Genomic DNA, 20,319 nt, shown 5'->3' on the forward strand with positions numbered 1-20,319 from the left:
GAAAGAGTTATCGGCCAATGAATTAAGATGATCAGAATATAAATCTTTATTGTCTACCTGAACATGATTCCTGTGGAGGTAGAGACAATATTCTCAGTACACTGACTGCACTTCTGTCCCCAGAGTTGTATTTGCATTCTAAAACACTGGAGCAGGTGGAGCTAAGGCATTGGGAGGGAGGGGTCAGCAATCTGGTCCTTACTGTTGTCTGTCTATTTATGCAACCCTGAACCAACTGTCCCATCTGGTCCTTAGAGCTTGCAGACATCTCTGAACTATCTTCATTTCTGTCTGCAGGGTCCCTTCAGATTCTGGCACAACTGAGGTTTGAACAGGACTAGTTAAAGTGCTGGAACTCTTAACCAATTCGTTTAAAGTGACTTTGTGATCATCATGGTGTAGCTGCCACTTTTGACCTTAAAGGTGACTAAAGAAATTGTGACTGTGAGCAAGAAGGAAAGGGCCTGATTGTATCAGGTGCCAAAGCATAAGATACCACCTAAGAAGAATTTTGGGAAGAATTTTTTGAAGGCTATAGATCAGGCAGAAATAGAACCAGATCATATTGATGATTATTGTTGTTATTACCTTACCTTACTCAGAGATTAGTATAGTCTGTGAAATATGAGTTTAACTCATCTTTCTAAAAATTCATAAGATAAAAATGGTACATATACAATGGATAAGAGGGAATTTTCATCAAACTTCCAGATCTCAACTCAATTCCTTTAAAAAAATTGTCGTGTAATTCCAAGATCCTTATGTTTTCAATCCCCATGGACAGCTCTTCAGAAATTCATAAAGTTGTAAAATGCTTCAAAAGAGATGGAGAATGTTCCGAACAAGAGCAGGGAAATTATCACTTGATAGGTGATGAGCATTGTGAGAAACAAGTTTGTCTTTTTTCATTCCTTTCCTGGTTATCTTTCCCATCACATAAGGAAGAAATGAAACACCAGAAAGAATCAGGTTATCATCATCTACACTGGTTCCTGTCATTGGTTAAGTATTAATTTAATAGCGCATCCTTCATAGAAGAAGCTGCTTCCTGACCCACCGATCCTGGTGCATATGTTTTGAGCTGTTTCCCAGGCATGCCACAAAGCAGGAGGAGTTTCTTGGTCACTGTGGGGCCTGCTCCTCTAAAGCAGGAGTTTTCAATCTTCATTGTTCTGGTTGCAGAACCCTTTGTTTAAAAGCCCAAGATGTAAACCAGATGAACACAGAGCTGCTCTGTTTGAAGCAGGCGCTTGAGGGGGCTCATTGTGTTGCTCTTTCACTTCTCTGAGGGCTCTGAAGACACTTGCTCTATAGCAATTCTAACTTCCTTATTAAAATAAAATTCAGGAACACCATGGGCTTTCCCTGGAAGGAGAATGTCCACATGGAGAAGCACAGCTTACTGAGTGTCTCTGTCTCTGCTTCCTTTAGTTTTACATTTGATTTAGTCCCATTCCCACCTTTGTGATGTGATCCTATTAAGCCGTTGGCCCTGGGCTTTTCTTCACAGACATGATAAGGAAGTGATTTTCTACTACTGAGAACCAAGGAGCCACACTCTTAAACTGTAAGCCCAAGAAGGGTAGAGACTGTGTCTGTTTTGTTGAGTGTTGCATTGCTGGGGCATAATGCTGTGCCTGGCACATATTGGGCATTCAATCAATATTTGTGGACTGAGTAAATGAGGGGGTAAAGGAATAACCAGTGGGGGAAAAGCATGGAGAGTTCAGGAGATAACAAAAGTGCAAAGAAATATGTATTTTTCTAAAGCTGTTATGGCAGACTTGACACTAGGCTTGTGAACTTGTCTCATCTCATTCTCCATTTTGAGTCAGATAGCCCCAAGGGGCCCTCACAGCTTTACTTGGGCTGTTACGACTTATTTCTTAGCCAGTTTCACTTAGTACCATCTTAAAACTACCCTATGGGGATGGTTTATATACTCTTCTCTATGGCGTACCTTAGTACACCCATGATTGAGACAAAGGGAGTCTGATGCTTTCCCTCAATTAGTGGAAGGCACTGCTTTACTTTATGGGGTTTTTTTCTTTTTTTTTTTTTTTTTTTTTTTTTTTTTTTTTTTTGCTTGTTTGTTTTGTCTAGAAATTACCTCATCTGTCAGATTAGTCCATTCTCCATACATAGTAGATGAGCTTGGCTCTTGTAGTCCTGAATATATAACTGTATTTAAATACAATTCATTATAATAAGAATGATATTTATAGATTAATAGTAGCAAATATTAATAGTAGCAAAATGATCCCCTGATATCTACAGAAAGCACTCAGAATAGGGGAAGGGTCATTGGAGGGTGGAGTAAGCTGAATAATGCTCCCCCAAAGGTATCAGTTTCTAATCTCTGAAACTTGTAAATGTTACCTTATAAGGGGGGGAAAAGAAGGCCTATGTAGATGTGATTAAGTTGAGAATTTTGAGGTAGGGAGATTATCCTGGACAATCAGGGTGGACTTTAAATGTAATGTCTTAGAGAGGCAGAGGGAGGTTTGATACAGACAATAGAGAAGAAGATACACATGCAGAAGAGGTGATGTGAAGACAGAGGCAGAGACTGGAATGATGAGGCCACAAGCCAAGGAATGCTGGCAGCCACCAGAAACCGGAAGAGGAAAAGAATCGATTCTCCCCTAGAGCCTTCAGAGGGAGTGCATACCTAGTCAGTCTTTGATCTTGGCCCAATGACACTGATGTTGGAGTTCTGGTTCCCACAGTGGTGACAGAATAAATTTTTATTGTTTGGAGCCACCAAGTTTGTCATAATTTGTTTCAGTAGCCACAGGAAACAAAAAGAGAAATGTACCCTTTTAAGATTTGCTATTACATGCTCTTAAAGCTGCTCATTGCCAAGTGTTTCTGGGTTTAGTAACATATGAATGTATATACACTATTGGGATTACCAGCTCTTTCCTGTGGTTAAAATATGCAGGGGGTTTCCAAACCTTAAAAGATGAGAGAAACTTTTGAAAGGCCAGTCACCATAAAGAACAATTCTTGTCTGTAAAAGTTGAGAGAAGAAAGGATGAGACTCAATTTGAGGAGAGCATTCTGAGAGCAAACAATGGGATTGAGGGCAAATAATTGGGATTATTCAGGGGACAGACTTATTAGTGGGATTAGGCAATTAGATGCTACTGGGGTGATGGGGAAGTGGACTAGGGGACTTACCTGTTAAATGAAATATGATATTTATAAATTAATGCTAGGGTTGGGGGACTTCCCTTATGGCGCAGTGGTTAAGAATCCGCCTGCCAATGCAGGGGACATGGGTTCGAACCCTGGTCTGGGAAGATCCAACATGCCACAGAGCAACTAAGCCCATGTACTACAACTACTGAGCCCATGTGTCACAACTACTGAAGCCTGCGTGCCTAGAGCCTGTGCTGTCAATAAGAGAAGCCACCACAATGAGAAGCCCACACACAACAACAAAGACCCAAATGCAGCCAAAAATAAATAATTAATTAAAAAAATTTTTTTTAATGCTAGGGTTGGTGTTACCTTGATATGCAAGCCCTCTAGTCTTTGCATGCAATGAGCCCTGCTTGCCCTCCCATAGGTAAATAACTGGTGAATACCTGCGAGAGCCAACACTCAGTGCAGGAGGCACTTGTTAACAGTAAAAGGCACCAAACATTGACACCCCTGGTTGGATAGCCCCTCTGTTGTTGAACCTTGAAGCATCAGCCCTTAAAGACCTCAGTTCGACTCAGGCCAGCCTTTCTCCTCTAATGGAAGAATGAGCAATTTCTGCTGCTTGCTAAATGTGCCCAGTTAGCCTGTGGGCAGGAACAGATGACCCCTTCCCACCAAATTTATCCTTGACTTTATGTTCTCTTTAACTTGAGCTATTCCAGTGATGTGTTCATGGATACATCTACATTCTCATGAGTTTTTTTCATGACTCAGAAGCTTCTTTCTAGGAGTCCAGGCTGGAGTAAAGCATCAGTAAAGCATCTTTAGTCTTAAAGCAGAACAAAGACATTGGGTTTTCTTTAGAATCCTATTCTAGCCAGGCTTTCTGTATAAATTATAGATGTGAAAGCTCCTCTAAACATTCTGGGTAGTAGAAAGTACATAATAGTTATCTTGACATTTTAAAGCCATCTGTGCATAAGCTTTAAATTCTCATTATGTCATATAAAAAGGAGAGTGTTCACACATAGGCACTTATGATTTCTAATTTCTCCATAGTTCTGGAATTCTGAGAAAAGTTTTTGAGTTGGAAACTAATCATGTGAGAGACTTCGCAAAATCTTTGCATTTGCTTATAATTGCTATAGGGCTCCTCTGCGTTTGTGGTAAGGTAGGACCCTCCAACTTGCCATGTAACTTTCTAATTTTCTCAGTTGATCATAAGTTTTTTATACTTCTATATTCCAGAAAAATAATTGTGTTGTCATCACTGTGGTGCTGATGAGTAAAGCTTAGTCTTACTATGATCCTGTAAGATGTTTGATTTCCTCTAGCTTTTGAAGTTCATAAAATTATAGTTTCCAGCAATGTTTTAATATTTCTCTAAAGAAACAGCAAAGACATAAAACTCATGTTTGTTTGATTCTTCTCTGTACTACAGGCTTTCAAAGTTCAGCATCTCTGGAACTCCAAAATTCCCCACTCTAGAAGATGAATGGCTAATTGGATCCTAGTATGTAAGAAAATACTAGCAAAACAGCAGTACATACCAAATATTTCTTTTCATGAATCTAAAAGCAGTCAAAACATATTTGTGCTTCTAAAACAACAGTGAAGAGTATGCATTAGATTAACAGTCTTTCATTTGTTAGTAATTTTGTTACATGCTGCTTGGAAGAGATTAGTTAAAGCTGTTATTTCTGGAAAAGAGGGTCAGAGACAGCATAGCACCCTAGTAAAATATACTAAACTTTTTTATTTCCTCATTCATTCATTAATGAAATATTTTTCTTAGTGGCTACTTTGTGTTTGATAATATGGTACATTTTTGCAGAAGAATGCAGTGAAACAGTGTGTCTATGTCAACCTCTGCTGTTAAGGAATTTATAGGATTAAGATGCAGTGTAGATATTAGTATAAGGACCACAAAGACAATAATTATTAACAGGTATTGAGCTCTATGTGTCAGGCAGAAGATATTAACAATAAAGTATCTTTTCCTTACAATAATATCTAAGAGAGAGAAAAATTTTCTGGTTTTATGAGTGAGATATCTCAAGCCTAAGACTCCATGGTTTAGTAAATTGTGGAACTGGCATTAAAACTACGTTCTTCTTCCCTAGAGCCTGGCTAATACATCACTCTGCTAGAATGCTCCTCATTACAGTTTATAATTAAGTACAGTGAGAAGCATCAAGTTAATTAAGCTTCATTTTAAGAGGAAGATATCATTTAAGATGGAATCAGTCACCAAAAGTTTTGTTAAAGAGGTTAGCCTATGACTTGGATAAGCTTGGGTTTGAGTATCAAAGAAGGTGAAGGAGGTGTTTGTAGGTTAAAGGTACAGAGGTGAGAAAGAGTGAGGATGGTCAAGTAGATCAGAGTGTATACATATACATGGGGAAGTAATGGGAAGCTAGGTCCTTCGCCGCCAACATTTTATTATAAATCTTTCCAAATGCACAGAAATTAAAAGAATTGTGCAGTGAACATTCATATACCACCACCTAAATTCTACACTTATTTTTAGTATATTTACTTTATCACACATCTGTTCATCTATATATCCATCTTTCTATAAGTCAATCCATCTTACTTATTAATTCATTTCAAATTAAGTTGCAAACATCAATACACTTCACCCCTAAATACTTCATCATGTATATGAGTGAGTGGGTTCAGTATTTGTTTACAGTTACTTTTTAAAGTAGAATGTGTATACAATGAATACACATAACTTAAATGTACCATTCAATGAGTTTGACTACTCACATACATTTATAAAACAAGCCTCTATCAAAATACAGAAACTTATCGTCACTCCAAAAAATTATCTTGTTTCTGTTGTTGGTTAGTTTTTGTAACTGCTGCCTCAGAGGCAACCAATATTCTGAGAGTTGTTGACCATAGATTTGTTTTGCCTTTTTTTTTCACTTAGCTTACTGTTTTTGAGATTCATTCATTTTATTGTATCAGTAGTTAATTCATTTTTACTGCTGAGTAACTTTCCTTGTATGAATAGTTTGTCCTTTTGTCTACTGATGAACACTTGGGCTGTTTTAATTTTGAGGCTAATATGAATAAAAGATGCTATTAATATTCCTGTGTACAGTTTTCTTTCCTTGGAAAAATACCTAATAGTGGAACTGCCGTGTCATAAGGGAGTTGTGTGTTTAGTTTTATGAGAAATTTCCATATCTCTTCTCAATTTCCATTAAAAATGTATGAGAGTCCTGCTTACTCCATATTCTTGCTAACATTTAGTATGGCAGGCAGAAGCTAAATGGCAAAAACTAAGTACTGACTAGGTTGTGAAGGAACCAGGTTTTGTGGCTAAAGGCTCCATCTTAATTAAGTAGCTGGGAGTCACTGAGGAGTTTGATCTAGAAGATAGCCTAGGGAATGTGGTGTTTGGTAAGATAAGCTGGCAGTAGGGTACAGGGTGGTTTTGAAAAGTAAGGAATTATAGATAGAGGCTAGGAAGGTTGTTGTAAGCATTTAGGCATGATCTAATGATGATTTAGACTAAAACCAAGTCAGTGGACATAGAAAATTTTAAAAATGAAAAACCCTATGAAGAAGTAATAAAGTATTTGGTACCAACAGAGGGGTATGTGAAGAGACAAAAAAATGCTACATCCTGTAATGAATTTCCTGTATCAACTTACATTCCCACCAACAGTGCAAGAGGGTTCCCTTTTCTCCACACCCTCTCCAGAATTTACTGTTAGTAGATTTTTTGATGATGGCCATTCTGAATGGTGTGAGATTATACCTCATTGAAGTTTTGATTTGCATTTCTTTAATGATTAGTGACGTTGAGCATCCTTTCATGTGTTTGTTGGCAATCTGTATATCTTCTTTGGAGAAATGTCTGTTTAGTTCTTCTGCCCATTTTTGGGTTTAGTTTTTTTTTTTTTTTTTGATATTGAGCTGCATGAGCTGCTTGTATATTTTGGAGATTAATCCTTTGTCAGTTGCTTCATTTGCAAATATTTTCTCCCACTCTGAGTGTTGTCTTTTCGTCTTGTTTAAGGTTTCCTTTGTTGTGCAAAACCTTTTAAGTTTCATTAGGCCCCATTTGTTTATTTTAGTTTTTATTTCCCTTACTCTAGGAGGTGGGTCCAAAAGGATCTTGCTGTGATTTATGCCATAGAGTGTTCTGCCTATGTTTTCCTGGCCTTACATTTAGATCTTTAATCCATTTTGAGTTTATTTTTGTGTATGGTGTTAGGAAGTGTTCTAATTTCATTCTTTTACTTGTAGCTTTCCATTTACCTCAGCACCACTTATTGAAGAGGCTGCCTTTTCTCCCTTCCATGTTCTTGCCTCCTTTATCAAAAATAAGGTGACTATATGCGCATGGGTTTACCTCTGGGCTTTCTATCCTGTTCCATTGATCTATATTTCTGTTTTTGTGCCAGTACCATACTATCTTGATTACTGTAGATTTGTAGTATAGTCTGAAATCTGGGAGCCTGATTCCTCCAGCACCATCTTTCTTTCTCAATGTTGCTTGGCCTATTCGGGGTCTTTTGTACTTCCATACAAATTGTGTAATTTTTTGTTCTAGTTCTGTGAAAAATGCCACTGGTAGTTTGATAGGGATTGCATTGAATCTGTAGATTGCTTTGGATAGTAGAGTCATTTTCACAATGTTGATTCTTCCAATCCAAGAACATGGTATATCTCTCCATCTATTTGTATCATCTTTAATTTCTTTCATCATTGTCTTATAGTTTTCTGCATACAGGTTTTTTGTCTCCTTCGGTAGGTTTATTCCTAGATATTTTATTCTTTTTGTTGCAATGGTAAATGGGAGTGTTTCCTTAAATTCTTGTTCAGATTTTTCATCATTAGTGTATAGGAATGCCAGAGATTTCTGTGCATTAATTTTGTATCCTGCTACTTTACCAAATTCATTGATTAGCTCTAGTAGTTCTCTGGTGGCATCTTTAGGATTCTCTATGTATGGTATCATGTCATCTGCAAACAGTGACAGTTTTACTTCTTCTTTTCTGATTTGGATTCCTTTTATTTCTTTTTCTTCTCTGATTGCTGTGGCTAAAACTTCCAAAACTATGTTGAATAATAATGGTGAGAGTGGGCAACCTTACCTTTTTCCTGAACTTAGAGGATATGGTTTCCGTTTTTCACCATTGAGAATGATGTTGGCTGTAGGTTTGTCATATATGGCCTTTATTCTGTTGAGGTAAGTTCCCTCTATGCCTACTTTCTGGAGGGTTTTTATCATAAATGGGCGTTGAATTTTGTCAAAAGCTTTTTCTGAATGTATTGAGATGATCATACGGCTTTTCTCCTTCAATGTGTTAATATGGTGTATCACATTGATTGATTTGCATATATTAAAGAATCTTTGCATTCCTGGGATAAACCTCCTTGATCATATTCTGTGATCCTTTTAATGTGCTGTTGGATTCTGTTTGCTAGCATTTTGTTGAGGATTTTTGCATCTATGTTCATCAGTAATATTGGCCTGTAGTTTTCTTTCTTTGTTACATCTTTCTCTGGTTTTGGTATCATGGTGATATTGGCCTCATAGAATGAATTTGGGAGTGTTCCTTCCACTGCTATATTTTGGAAAAGTTTGAGGAGGATAGGTGTTAGCTTTTCTCTAAATGTTTGATAGAATTCACCTGTAAAGCTATCTGGTACTGGGCTTTTGTTTGTTGAAAGATTTTTAATCAAAGTCTCAATTTCAGTGCTTGTGATTGACCTGTTTATATTTTCTATTTCTTCCTGGTTCAGGCTTGGAAGGTTGTGCTTTTGTAAGAATTTGTCCATTTCTTCCAGGTTGACCATTTTATTGGCATATAGTTGCTTGTAATAATCTCTTATGATCCTTTGTATTTCTGCAATGTCAGTTGTTATTTCTCCTTTTTCATTTCTTATTCTATTGATCTGAGTCTTCTACCTTGTTTTTCTGATGAGTCTAGCTAATGGTTTATCAATTTTGTTTATCTTCTCAAAGAAGCAGCTCTTAGTTTTATTGATCTTTGCTATTGTTTCCTTCATTTCTTTTTCATTTATTTCTGATCTGATCTTTATTTCTTTCCTTCTGCTAACTTTGGGGTTTTTTGTTCTTCTTTCTCTAATTCCTTTACGTGTAAGGTTAGGTTGTTTATTTCAGATGTTTCTTGTTTCTTGAGGTAGGACTCTATTGCTATAAAATTCCCTATTAGGACTGCTTTTGCTGCATCCCATAGGTTTTTGGTCGTCATTTTTTCATTGTCATTTGTTTCTGGGTATTTTTTATTTCCTCCTTGATTTCTTCAGTGATCTCTTGGTTATTTAGTAGTGTATTGTTTAGCCTCCATGTATTTGTATTTTTTATTGATTTTTTCCTGTAATTGATATCTAGTCTCATAGTATTATTGTTGGAAAAGATACTTAATACAATTTCAGTTTTTGTAAATTTATCAAGGGTTGATTTGTGCCCCAAGATATAATCTATCCTGGGGAATGTTCCACGAGCACTTGGGAAGAAAGTGTATTCTGTTGTTTTTGGATGGAATGTCCTATAAATATCAATTAAGTCCATCTTGTTTAAAGTATCATTTAAAGCTTGTGTTTCCTTATTTATTTTCATTTTGGATGATCCATCCATTAGTGAAAGTGGGGTGTTAAAGTCCCCTACTATGATTGTGTTACCATCGATTTCCCCTTTTATGGCTGTTAGCATTTGCCTTATGTACTGAGGTGCTCCTATGTTGGGTGCATAAATATATACAATTGTTATATCTTCTTCTTGGATTTATCCCTTGATCATTATGTAGTGTCCTTCTTTGTCTCTTGTAAAAGTCTTTATTTTAAAGTCTCTTTTGTCTGACATGAGAATTGCTACTCCAGCTTTCTTTTGATTTCCATTTGCATGGAATATCTTTTTCCATTCCCTCACTTTCAGTCTGTATGTGTCCCTAGGTCTGAAGTGGTTCTCTTGTACACAGCATATATATGGGTCTTGTTTTTGTATCCATTTAGCCAGTCTATGACTTTTGGTTGGAGCATTTAATCCATTTACATTTAAGGTAATTATTGATATGTATGTTCCTATTACCATATTCTAATTGTTTTCAGTTTGTTATTGTAGGCCTTTTCCTTCTCTTTTGTTTCCTGCCTAGAAAATTGCCTTTAGCATTTGTTGTAAAGCTGGTGTGGTAGTGCTGAATTCTCTTAGCTTTTGCTTGTCTGGAAAGGTTTTAATCTCTCTGTTGAGTCTGAATGAGATCCTTGCTGCATAGAGTAATCTTGGTTGTAGTTTTTTCCCTTTCATCACTTTAAATATGTCCTGACACTCCCTTCTGGCTTGCAGAGTTTCTGCTGAAATATCAGCTGTTAACCTTATGGGGATTCCCTTGTATGTTATTTCTTGGCTTTCCCTTGCTGCTTTTAATACTTTTCTTTGTATTTAATTTTTGATAGTTTGATTAATATGTGTATTGGCATGTTTCTTCTTGTGTTTACCTGTATGGGACCCTCTGTGCTTCCTTGACTTGATTCACTATTTCCTTTTCCACTTTAGGGAAATTTTCAACTATAATCTCTTCAAATATTTTCTCAGTCCCTTTCTTTTTCTCTTCTTCTTCTGGGACACCTATAATTCGAATTTTGGTGTGTTTAATGTTGTCCCAAAAGTCTCTGAGACTGCCCTCAATTCTTTTCATTCGTTTTTCTTTATTCTGCTCTGCAGTAGTTATTTCCACTATTTTATCTTCCAGGTCACTTATCCGTTCTTCTGCCTCTGTTATTTTGCTATTGATTCCTTCTAGAGAATTTTTAATTTCATTTATTGTGTTGTTCATCATTGTTTGCTCTTTAGTTCTTCTAGGTCCTTGTTAAACATTTTTTGTATTTTCTCCATTCTGTTTCCAAGATTTTGGATCATCCTTACTATCATTACTCTGAATTCTTTTTCAGGTAGACTGCCTATTTCCTCTTCATTTGTTTGGTCTGCTGGGTTTTCAGCTTGCTCCTTCATCTGCTGTGTGTTTCTCTGTCTTCTCATTTTGCTTAACTTACTGTGTTTAAAGTCTTGTTTTCACAGACTGCAGGTTCGTAGTTCCCATTGTTTTTGGTGTCTGCCCCCAATGGCTAAGATTGGTTCAGTGGGTTGTGTAGGCTTCCTAGTGGAGGGGACTGGTGCCTGTGTTCTAGTGGATGAGGCTGGATCTTGTCTCTCTGGTGGGCAGTACTGTGTCTGGTGGTGTGTTTTGGGGTACCTGTGGTATTATTTTAGGCATTCTCTCTGCTAATGGGTGGGGTTGTGTTCCTTTCTTGCTAGTTGTTTGGCATAGGTTGTCCAGCACTGTAGCTTGCTGGTTGTGGAATGGAGCTGGGTCTTAGCATTTAGATGGAGATCTCTGGGAGATCTCTTGCCATATGATATTACGTGGAATCAGGAGGTCTCTGGTGGGCCAATGTCCTGAACTTGGTTCTCCTGCCTCAGAAGCACAGGTCTGACACCTTCCCGGAGCACCACAACCCTGTCAGTCACACAGCTCAGAAGAAAAGGGAGAAAAAAAGAATAAATAAAATAAAATAAATTTATTAAAATAAAAAAAATAAAAAGTAATGAAAAATAGAAAAAAAAATAAAGAAAGAGGGCTTCCCTGGTGGCGCAGTGGTTGAGAGTCCGCCTGCCGATGCAGGGAACACGGGTTCGTGCCCCGGTCTGGGAGGATCCCACATGCCGCGGAGCGGCTGGGCCCGTGAGCCGTGGCCGCTGAGCCTGCGTGTCCAGAGCCTGTGCTCCGCAACGGGAGAGGCCACAACAGTGAGAGGCCCACGTACCGCAAAAAAAAAAAAAAAAAGAAAGAAAGAAGAGAGGAACTAAACCAAAAAACAAATCCACCAATGATAACAAGCACTAAAAACTATACTAAAATAAAAAACAAAAAAAACGAATAGACAGAACCTTGGACAAATGGTAAAAGCAAAGCTATACAGACAAAATCACACAAAGAAGAATATACATACACACTCAGAAAAAGAGAAAAGGAAAAAAAATATATATCTATACATATAAAAAAAAAGGAATTGAGGAACCAAATCAATAGACAAATCTACCAATGATAATGAACTCTAAATACTAAACTAAGATAAACATAAGATCAGAGACAAATTAGATGCAGAAAGCAAACCCCAAGTCTACAGTTGCTCCCAAAGACCACCGCCTTAATTTGGGAATGATTCATTGCCTATTCAGGTGTTCCAGAGATGCAGGGTACATCAAGTTGATTGTGGAGCTTTAATCCGCTGCTCCTGAGGCTGCTGGGAGAGATTTCCCTTTCTCTTCTTTGTTCGCACAGCTCCCAGGGCTCAGCTTTGGATTGGCCCTGCCTCTGCATGTAGGTCACCTCAGGGCGTCTGTTCCCACCCAGGCAGGATGGGGTTAAAGTAGCAGCTGATTAGGGGGCTCTGGCTCACTCAGGCCGTGGGGAGAGAGGGGTACAGAATGCGGGGAGAGCCTGTGGTGGCAGAGGCCAGCGTGACGTTGCAGCAGCCTGAGGCACACCGTGTGTTCTCCCGAGGAAGCTGTCCCTGCATCACGGGACCCTGGCAGTGGCGGGCTGCACAGGCTCCTGGGAGGGGCGGTGTGGATAGTGACCTGTGCTTGCACAGAGGCTTCTTAGTGGCTGCAGCAGCAGCCTTAGCATTTCATGCTCATCTCTGGGGTCTGCGCTGATAGCTGCGGAGCTTGTATAGGTGGTGCTCTGAATCCCCTCACCCGAAAACAATTGTCTCTTGCCTCTTCGGCAGTTCCAGACTTTTTCCCGGACTCCCTCCCTGCTAGCTATGGCACACTAGGCCCTTCAGGCTCTGTTCACGCAGCCAGCCCCAGTCCTCTCCCTGGGATCTGACCTCTGAAGCCCAAGCCTCAGCTCCCAGCTCCCGCTCATCCTGGCGGGTGAGCAGACAAACCTCTCAGGCTGGTGGGTGCTGGTCGGCACCAATCCTCTGTGCGGGAATCTCTCCGCTTTGCCCTCTGCACCCCTGTGGCTGCGCTGTCCTCCGCGGCTCCGAAGCTTACCCCCTCCGCCACCCGCAGTCTCTGCCTGCGAAGGGCCTTCCTAGTGTATGGAAACCTTTCCTCCTTCACAGCTCCCTCCCACTGGTGCAGGTCCCATCCCTATTCTTTTGTTTCTGTTTTTCTTTTGCCCTACCCAGGTACGTGGGGAGTTTCTTACCTTTTGGGAAGTCTGAGGTCTTCTGCCAGCATTCAGTAGGTGCTCTGTAGGAGTTGTTCCACATGTAGATGTATTTCTGATGTATTTGTTGGGAGGAGGGTGATCTCCATGTCTTAGTCCTCTGCCATCTTGAAGGTCTCTAAGAAAAATATTGAATTTGTGTTAGTTTTGATGAAAAATAATATTTTCAAAATACGTTTGTTCAAGAACTCATGCACATAAGTTGTGTAAGAAACTGTTGAAGGTATTTTGGGTTTAAAATTTATGCCTATGAGCTGCTTCAATACTTTATTCTAAAATAATACATTAGTGTTTAGAACTTCACAGTGAACACTTAACTCACAGACTCTGCTCTTTATTGACATTTGACAATGTCTTTGAGAAATTACCTTAACATATTGTATTCTGCCTTTGCCCTGCTACGTTTGGAGCAGGTGCTGCTAATCTAAATTCTTTAGAAGGGAAAACTGTTCTTATTGATTACATGTGGCTAAAAATGAAATCTGGAAAGCTTTGTCATTCAAGGGGTGCCTGTCTCCACCCCAATCTTTGTCTTGATTATGTGGTTCTCTTCCCAGCAGCTCCCTTCCTCTGCTGGGCTGCTGCACACTGCACAGATGTTTCTCCTATTGCTGCTACATGGTGATTTTTCAAGCAGTTTCATAGACAGATATTTCCAGATGTGTTCCCCCATTTCTCTGCATAGAACTTTTCTCCTTACAAAGAGCAGATCGCACTGCCTCTCAGGCTTTTGATCTACTGACTATAGAAAAAACAAACAGCACTCATTGATGTTGTGTTTTGAGGGGCTTTGGCAATAGCACACACAATAAGTGTCTTCCTCACTCTTTGAAACACTCCTGCAGATGTTTTCCATGGACTTCTCCACCCAACAGTTTTTATTCTCACCCCAACTCCTCCTTCCTGAAGGGAGGATGGATTAATGTGGTTCAGCCTCTGTTTTCCATTTATATTACTTTAAGACTCTCTTTACCTGCACTTTGAGGTTAACGGCAAAATTTAACTCTTACCAAATCAAGACCTAGTTAATGTCGTGTGTCAGTAATAAGGTAAATAATTTTAGGAAATGTGTATTTACTGTCAAAAGAGAAATTTTAATTTCAATTACTTAAGAAATTTATTTACCCAAATTTAGAGGGAAAATTATGCACCCAGATTGTCATAGCACTTAAATACTTGTTTCTCCACACATCTACCCTTCTATCCATCCACTCATCCATTCATGCATGACTATTCACTACCCAATAATTGAAGGCCTGCCAGGTAACAGACATTGGGGATACAAAGATGGAAGAGTTAGAATCCTTGACCTCGGGAAGCTCATGACCCAGTCACAGAAGCCAACGTAAAAATGAAATATAAGTTCTTTGATAGCAGTCTGTATAGAGTTCTGAAAGGATGAAAGGAAAGAGCAGTTGGATGGTTAAACTATGAGGCGGTATATCTCCTCCTAAATCAGATACCTGTTTGTCCCTCTGAATAGCCAAAGATTTGGGTAGTCTCCCCACCTTTCCAATCTGCTGTGGCAGAACAAGCTAAGTAATGCTATAATAACAACCACAGTTTCAGTGGGTTAAAACACCAAGGGTTTATTTCTTGTTCATGTTACATGTCCATTGCAACTTGCATTGTCATTGTCCTCAGTCTAGAACCCAGGCTGAAAAAGTAGCTCCTGGCTAGAGGACTCCCTATCATAGTGGTAGAGGGAAAAGAGTACAGTAAAGGAAGAATGGTTTCTTAAGGCTGCAGCCTGGAAGTCACAGAGAACATTATAACCCATTTTTTATTAGCCAACACAAATCACTTTTTTTTTTTTTTTTTTTTTGCGGTATGCAGGCCTCTCACTGTTGTGGCCTCTCCCGTTGCAGAGCACAGGCTCCTGTCGCGCAGGCCCAGCGACCATGGCTCACGGGCCCAGCCGCTCCACGGCATGTGGGATCTTCCCGGACCGGGGCACGAACCCGTGTCCCCTGCATCGGCAGGCGGACTCTCAACCACTGCGCCACCAGGGAAGCCCCACAAATCACTTTCGAATTGAAGTAAAGCCTAACTTCAATTAAGCAGGGAAATATAATCTTTCCCCAATGAGGAAAAAAATATTGAGGAACAATAACACAGTCTAACACATATTTTATACAAGGAATTTTTGTTGAATATCCTAGTACATCTCAATTCTTATAATTTTCACTTACTTGTATTGCCTAAATATAAAAATATTAAGACCAAGAAGAATACTTAATATATATTTTATTATACTATAATATAATACTATTTGTATAGTATGCATATAGTATATATAGTATTGATGGTATTGTATATTGAGATTTCTGTGGTTTGCATTTTATTATATCATAGTATAATATATATATTATCTGTATATAGCATATATAGCATCTATCTATATATAAATACATGTGTGTATATATATATATATATATATATGGTATGTATAAAATAATGCTATATATTTTATTGAGATTTCTGAGGTTGTTTGTTGTCAACAACTTAGCCAAGAACTAGCCTCCCCTGATTGATAGACCTAGTATTCTCAATTACGTTAATCTCTACAAGAATTTGTATAATGTTGACATTAATTCTTCTTTGTTTGATGGAATTTTACCTGTATGGGCCGAGAGTTCTCCTTGTGGGAATGTTTTAATTTAAATATTCATTTACTTCACTAGAATTGTACTAAAGATTCACTAATAAATCCTAAAGATTGCTTTAAGCCTTTTCAATTTTTTCTGTTTCTTCTTCTATCAGTTTTGATAGGTTGTATTATTTAGGAATTTTTCCATTTCTTCTAAATTTTCAAAATTGTTGGCCTAAAGTTGTTTATAATGTTTGGAGAATCTGATGTTAGGTATTTGCACCTTTTCTTTGTAAAAATATTAGTCTCAGTAGAAATTTATCAATTGTATTTTTGTTTTCAAGTAACCAATTTCGGCTTTGCTGATTCTTTTGATTAATCTCTTCTTTATTATTTACTTCTACTATTTTTGCATTTATTTTGCTAATCCCTTGAGAGAAATAATTGACTTAGTAATTTTCAGTATTTCTTCTTCTTTAAAGGGCACATTTGGGGCTGTGTATTTCTCCCGAAGCAGTGCTTCAGCTGCATCTCATAAGTTGTATGAGACTTTTATTGAATGATAACAAAAATAAATCATAACAAAACACTGGCCCTGATAAGGTTGCGTTACTGAGCTAACACCAGCAACTACACCCTTACGCCCAAATTGCTTTTTTTTTAAAGCTAAAATTGTATAAAGTAAAACTGACCCTTTTTAGATGTATAGTTCTATGATTTTTCCAGATGTGTATAGTCACATAAGCATCACTACAATAAAGATTTAGAACATTTCCATCATCCCCAAAAAAGTCTTCTGGGCCATCTGCTTTAGGCTCAACCCCTGCACTGAACCATTATTTTGTCCTGATAATCACATTCCCTTCACAATCTTGCTCTTCTTATTATGTCACAGCTTGAATAGAAATCAATTAGATATAAGTCTTTCTGATATTTCTTGTATTGTTGATTTAAAAATGGTAGATCTTGCTATAAATCAATGAATTATTTCACTCATGAGTTTTTGCAAGATTTTTCTATTAAGATGCTGACACCAAAAAAACTGAGACCTTTTTGTCAATGTTAAGAGCAGGACTAATAACATTGTCTTTTCCAAATAACAAGAAACATTCTTTCCTAAAATTAATATATGGTAAATTACATTACTGGGCTCCAATCTCTTCCAAGCTAACAATGGCTCTCTTAATATTTCAAAGAACACTGGGAAATCATAATGTAGGCTACAGATTTTTATTTACCTTTCAAATAATTTGGAAAAAACCAATATAGCAGTTATGGGAAGAAATAAAACATTTACATAGTAAGTACATTTTACTTTAGTCAATATGTACCTTGGACAATTTGATTTAAGGAGAAATATAGCCCTTTAGGATTTTCATTGTTCTTCTTAAAAGTTGTCAATAGAAAGTTTTATAAGCTGCTAGTGCCAGAATTGATTATAATAAACTATAATTAAGTCAATATTGGTAAGTAGCTGTTATTCTTCAGCTACTCCTCCTCAATAACAGTGCACTATTAATTTTAAATTCTGTATTTAAGTCCTTTTATCTTAAATTAATGAGATTTTAATCTGAGACATGAGCAGCCCTTGAAATGTTCCAAATCAATTTATACTAGAAACCATGTCTCCAGAGTCATATTTCATTGATCTTCTCAAGAAGCAGGCAAACAAATACAAACCACATCTTTATATTTATTGCTATTTACATTTATTTGACAGGAGACAGTGATGTTTGATGTCCTGCAATGAGTGGGGCAATCCCACACAAAAGGAAATTGGCTCCCATCCTGTGTGGCTTTTGAACACTCTATCAGAAAAACTCGTAAGTGAAAAACCAACTTATAAACATCTGAGCCTTAATACAATCATTTAATACATAAACACAAGAATTTTGGAACATTTTTACATCACTGAATTTTTCAGAAATCGTAAGATTTAAGTAGAAATACGATTTTTAAAAATTTATCATTTTGGAAAATCAAATCACCAGTGGCAGTGTCACTTTAGTATTTCAGTTGCCAATACAACATATCCCTTACCAGTTCCTCTCATAATCATGGTAATTCTAATACACACATGTGCATGTATCCACACACACACACACACAAACACATTTACTTTGAGGTTTTCTTTAATGATGAGCACAGAAATGCTGAGAACATTCAGCTGAACATTTGCAACTGAGTTTTATAATTCTGCTCACAGTTGAAAAGTTATCAATGTTCTGTGATAACATTCTTTTTTAAATAATGAAGCAAGTAGAGAAACCAAGAAACCAAATGAACATTTTACAGATAGACAGTAGCATGTTAACAAAGGTATGTTGTACTTACTTTTTCTCTCCATTTTGACAAGATGTAATTTGGTCTTACCTATTTAGTAATTCCTCCTTTTTCTTATCATAAGTACAAAAGTCGGGTTTGTCAATACTTTTTGTAACTCTAATTTTTATTCTAATGTCACCAATACCATCAACATTTCATTTTCCTTTACTTATTTTATAGACTGACTTCTGATCTCCCTTGTTCTTTTAAATAAGAACTTATTCATTACAAGTAGCTGAAGCATCTGATGAACTCATTTTTTCTTGTAGTATAGTCACACCTGAGCATTTGCATATTGAACCCTATATTCATTTGCTAAAATTTCTTTTATTTTATTTCTCCATTATGTTAAAAATAAGATTTCATATTATATTTTCCTGAACATATTTGTTTAAATGTTACGTTACCTCAGAATTACTGTTCAGGATAGAAAGGAGGATACTATTAAACATTTACTTCTTAAAGGGGTCATAAAGTCTCATAGGTTTGAGGACGACTGCCCTAAGCTCTTCAGAGAGTAGAGACCTCAATATACTACTCAGTCTATAAGCCAACAAAGCTTCCTTTCCTTTTTTCCGTCTTTCTCCCCTTCCCTTCCCTCCTCTCCCCTTTTGCCTCTTCCTTCCCACCTCTCCCTTCCTTCCTCCTTCCTTTCTTCTTCTTATATTTAATGTGTACTATAAAACTGCTGTGTATTAAATTTTACCACAAGTTACTGAAATGAAACAGAAATGAATAATACATATTGCCGGCAACAGAGAACCTTAAATCTAATGGACACGACGTATATGTCATAGTTCAAGGACAAACACATTTCAAGAGGAGAGAGAAAGGTGAGGATATAAGATGTGTCCAATATTTAATTAGTATTGTATGTGTCTAATATTTAATAACTATGGGTATAGCTATCCTTAATTTTCCAAAATAGGGACACTGTTCTGTGTCCTGTGGTAAAATCATGTACACATAGTAGAGTTCCTTACCCTGATCAGTGACTTTAGCAGACTAGATTGAGGAGGAAATTTTGAAACTATTCAAAATGCCGTGCCTGTAGCATTTTCTTAATAAATACACAGTAGTTCATTTTATTAATTAAGCAATTGGTCCCTCAACATTCCCAAGTTATCACTTTGTTACTTATAAAGAGAAAAACTGTAAGCATAATCAGAAGGTAAAGATTCAGTGAGTGGATTGTATTTCTAGGATTACCTGGGTTTCAAAAATACAGGAAATGCTAGTCAATACTCTGTAATGGCCTATATGAGAAAAGAATCTAAAAAAGAGTGGATATACGTATATGATTCACTTTGCTGTACACCTGAAACTAACACAACATTGTAAATCAGCTATACTCCAAAAAACTTTTTTTAAAAATAGATGGGAATGGTGGTGGTGTGTGGAGTTCAGAGGAGGGGCTCTAGAGCCAGACCTACCTGGGTTCAACCTCACTCCATCACTTACTAGGTGTGTGACATCAACATTAACCTTTTGATGCCTCAGTTTCCCTACCTATAAAAAGTGAAAGTCACCAAAAAAAAAAAAAAAGATGACAATTCATGCCTTACGTTTTGCTAATACTCAGACACACAAAAATGGATACCCTAGCAGGTCTATTCTTTCAGTGGACAAAATGCACTGAAAATACAATGGATTTTTTTTTTTCCCTGTCGACTTGATTGTGTTACCTCATTATTATCTGTGATATCTTTTCTTTAGGAAAATGTATTATTTCATGCATTTTATTTTCCTGTTTTTCTGTTATTTCCACACATTTTTCCTTCTCATTTCAATAAGCCATGTACTTCTAACGTGTTTGCCAATATCTTGTAGTCTCAATTTTTAATAAGTTAGAGATAATTCATTACAACAAAATTCACCACTTTAAAGTATAAAAATGCTTTGGTTTTTAGAATATTTACAAAGTTGTGCAACCATCACCACTATTTAGTAACCTCCTAATTTGTGGGTTGTATTTTTACTTTCCTTGTAGTATCCTTTAACACAAAGAGTTTTTTTTAATTTTGA

This window comes from Lipotes vexillifer, unplaced genomic scaffold, assembly GCF_000442215.2.
Source record: "Lipotes vexillifer unplaced genomic scaffold, Lipotes_vexillifer_v1.1 scaffold756, whole genome shotgun sequence".
NCBI classification, from domain to species: Eukaryota; Metazoa; Chordata; class Mammalia; order Artiodactyla; family Lipotidae; genus Lipotes; species Lipotes vexillifer.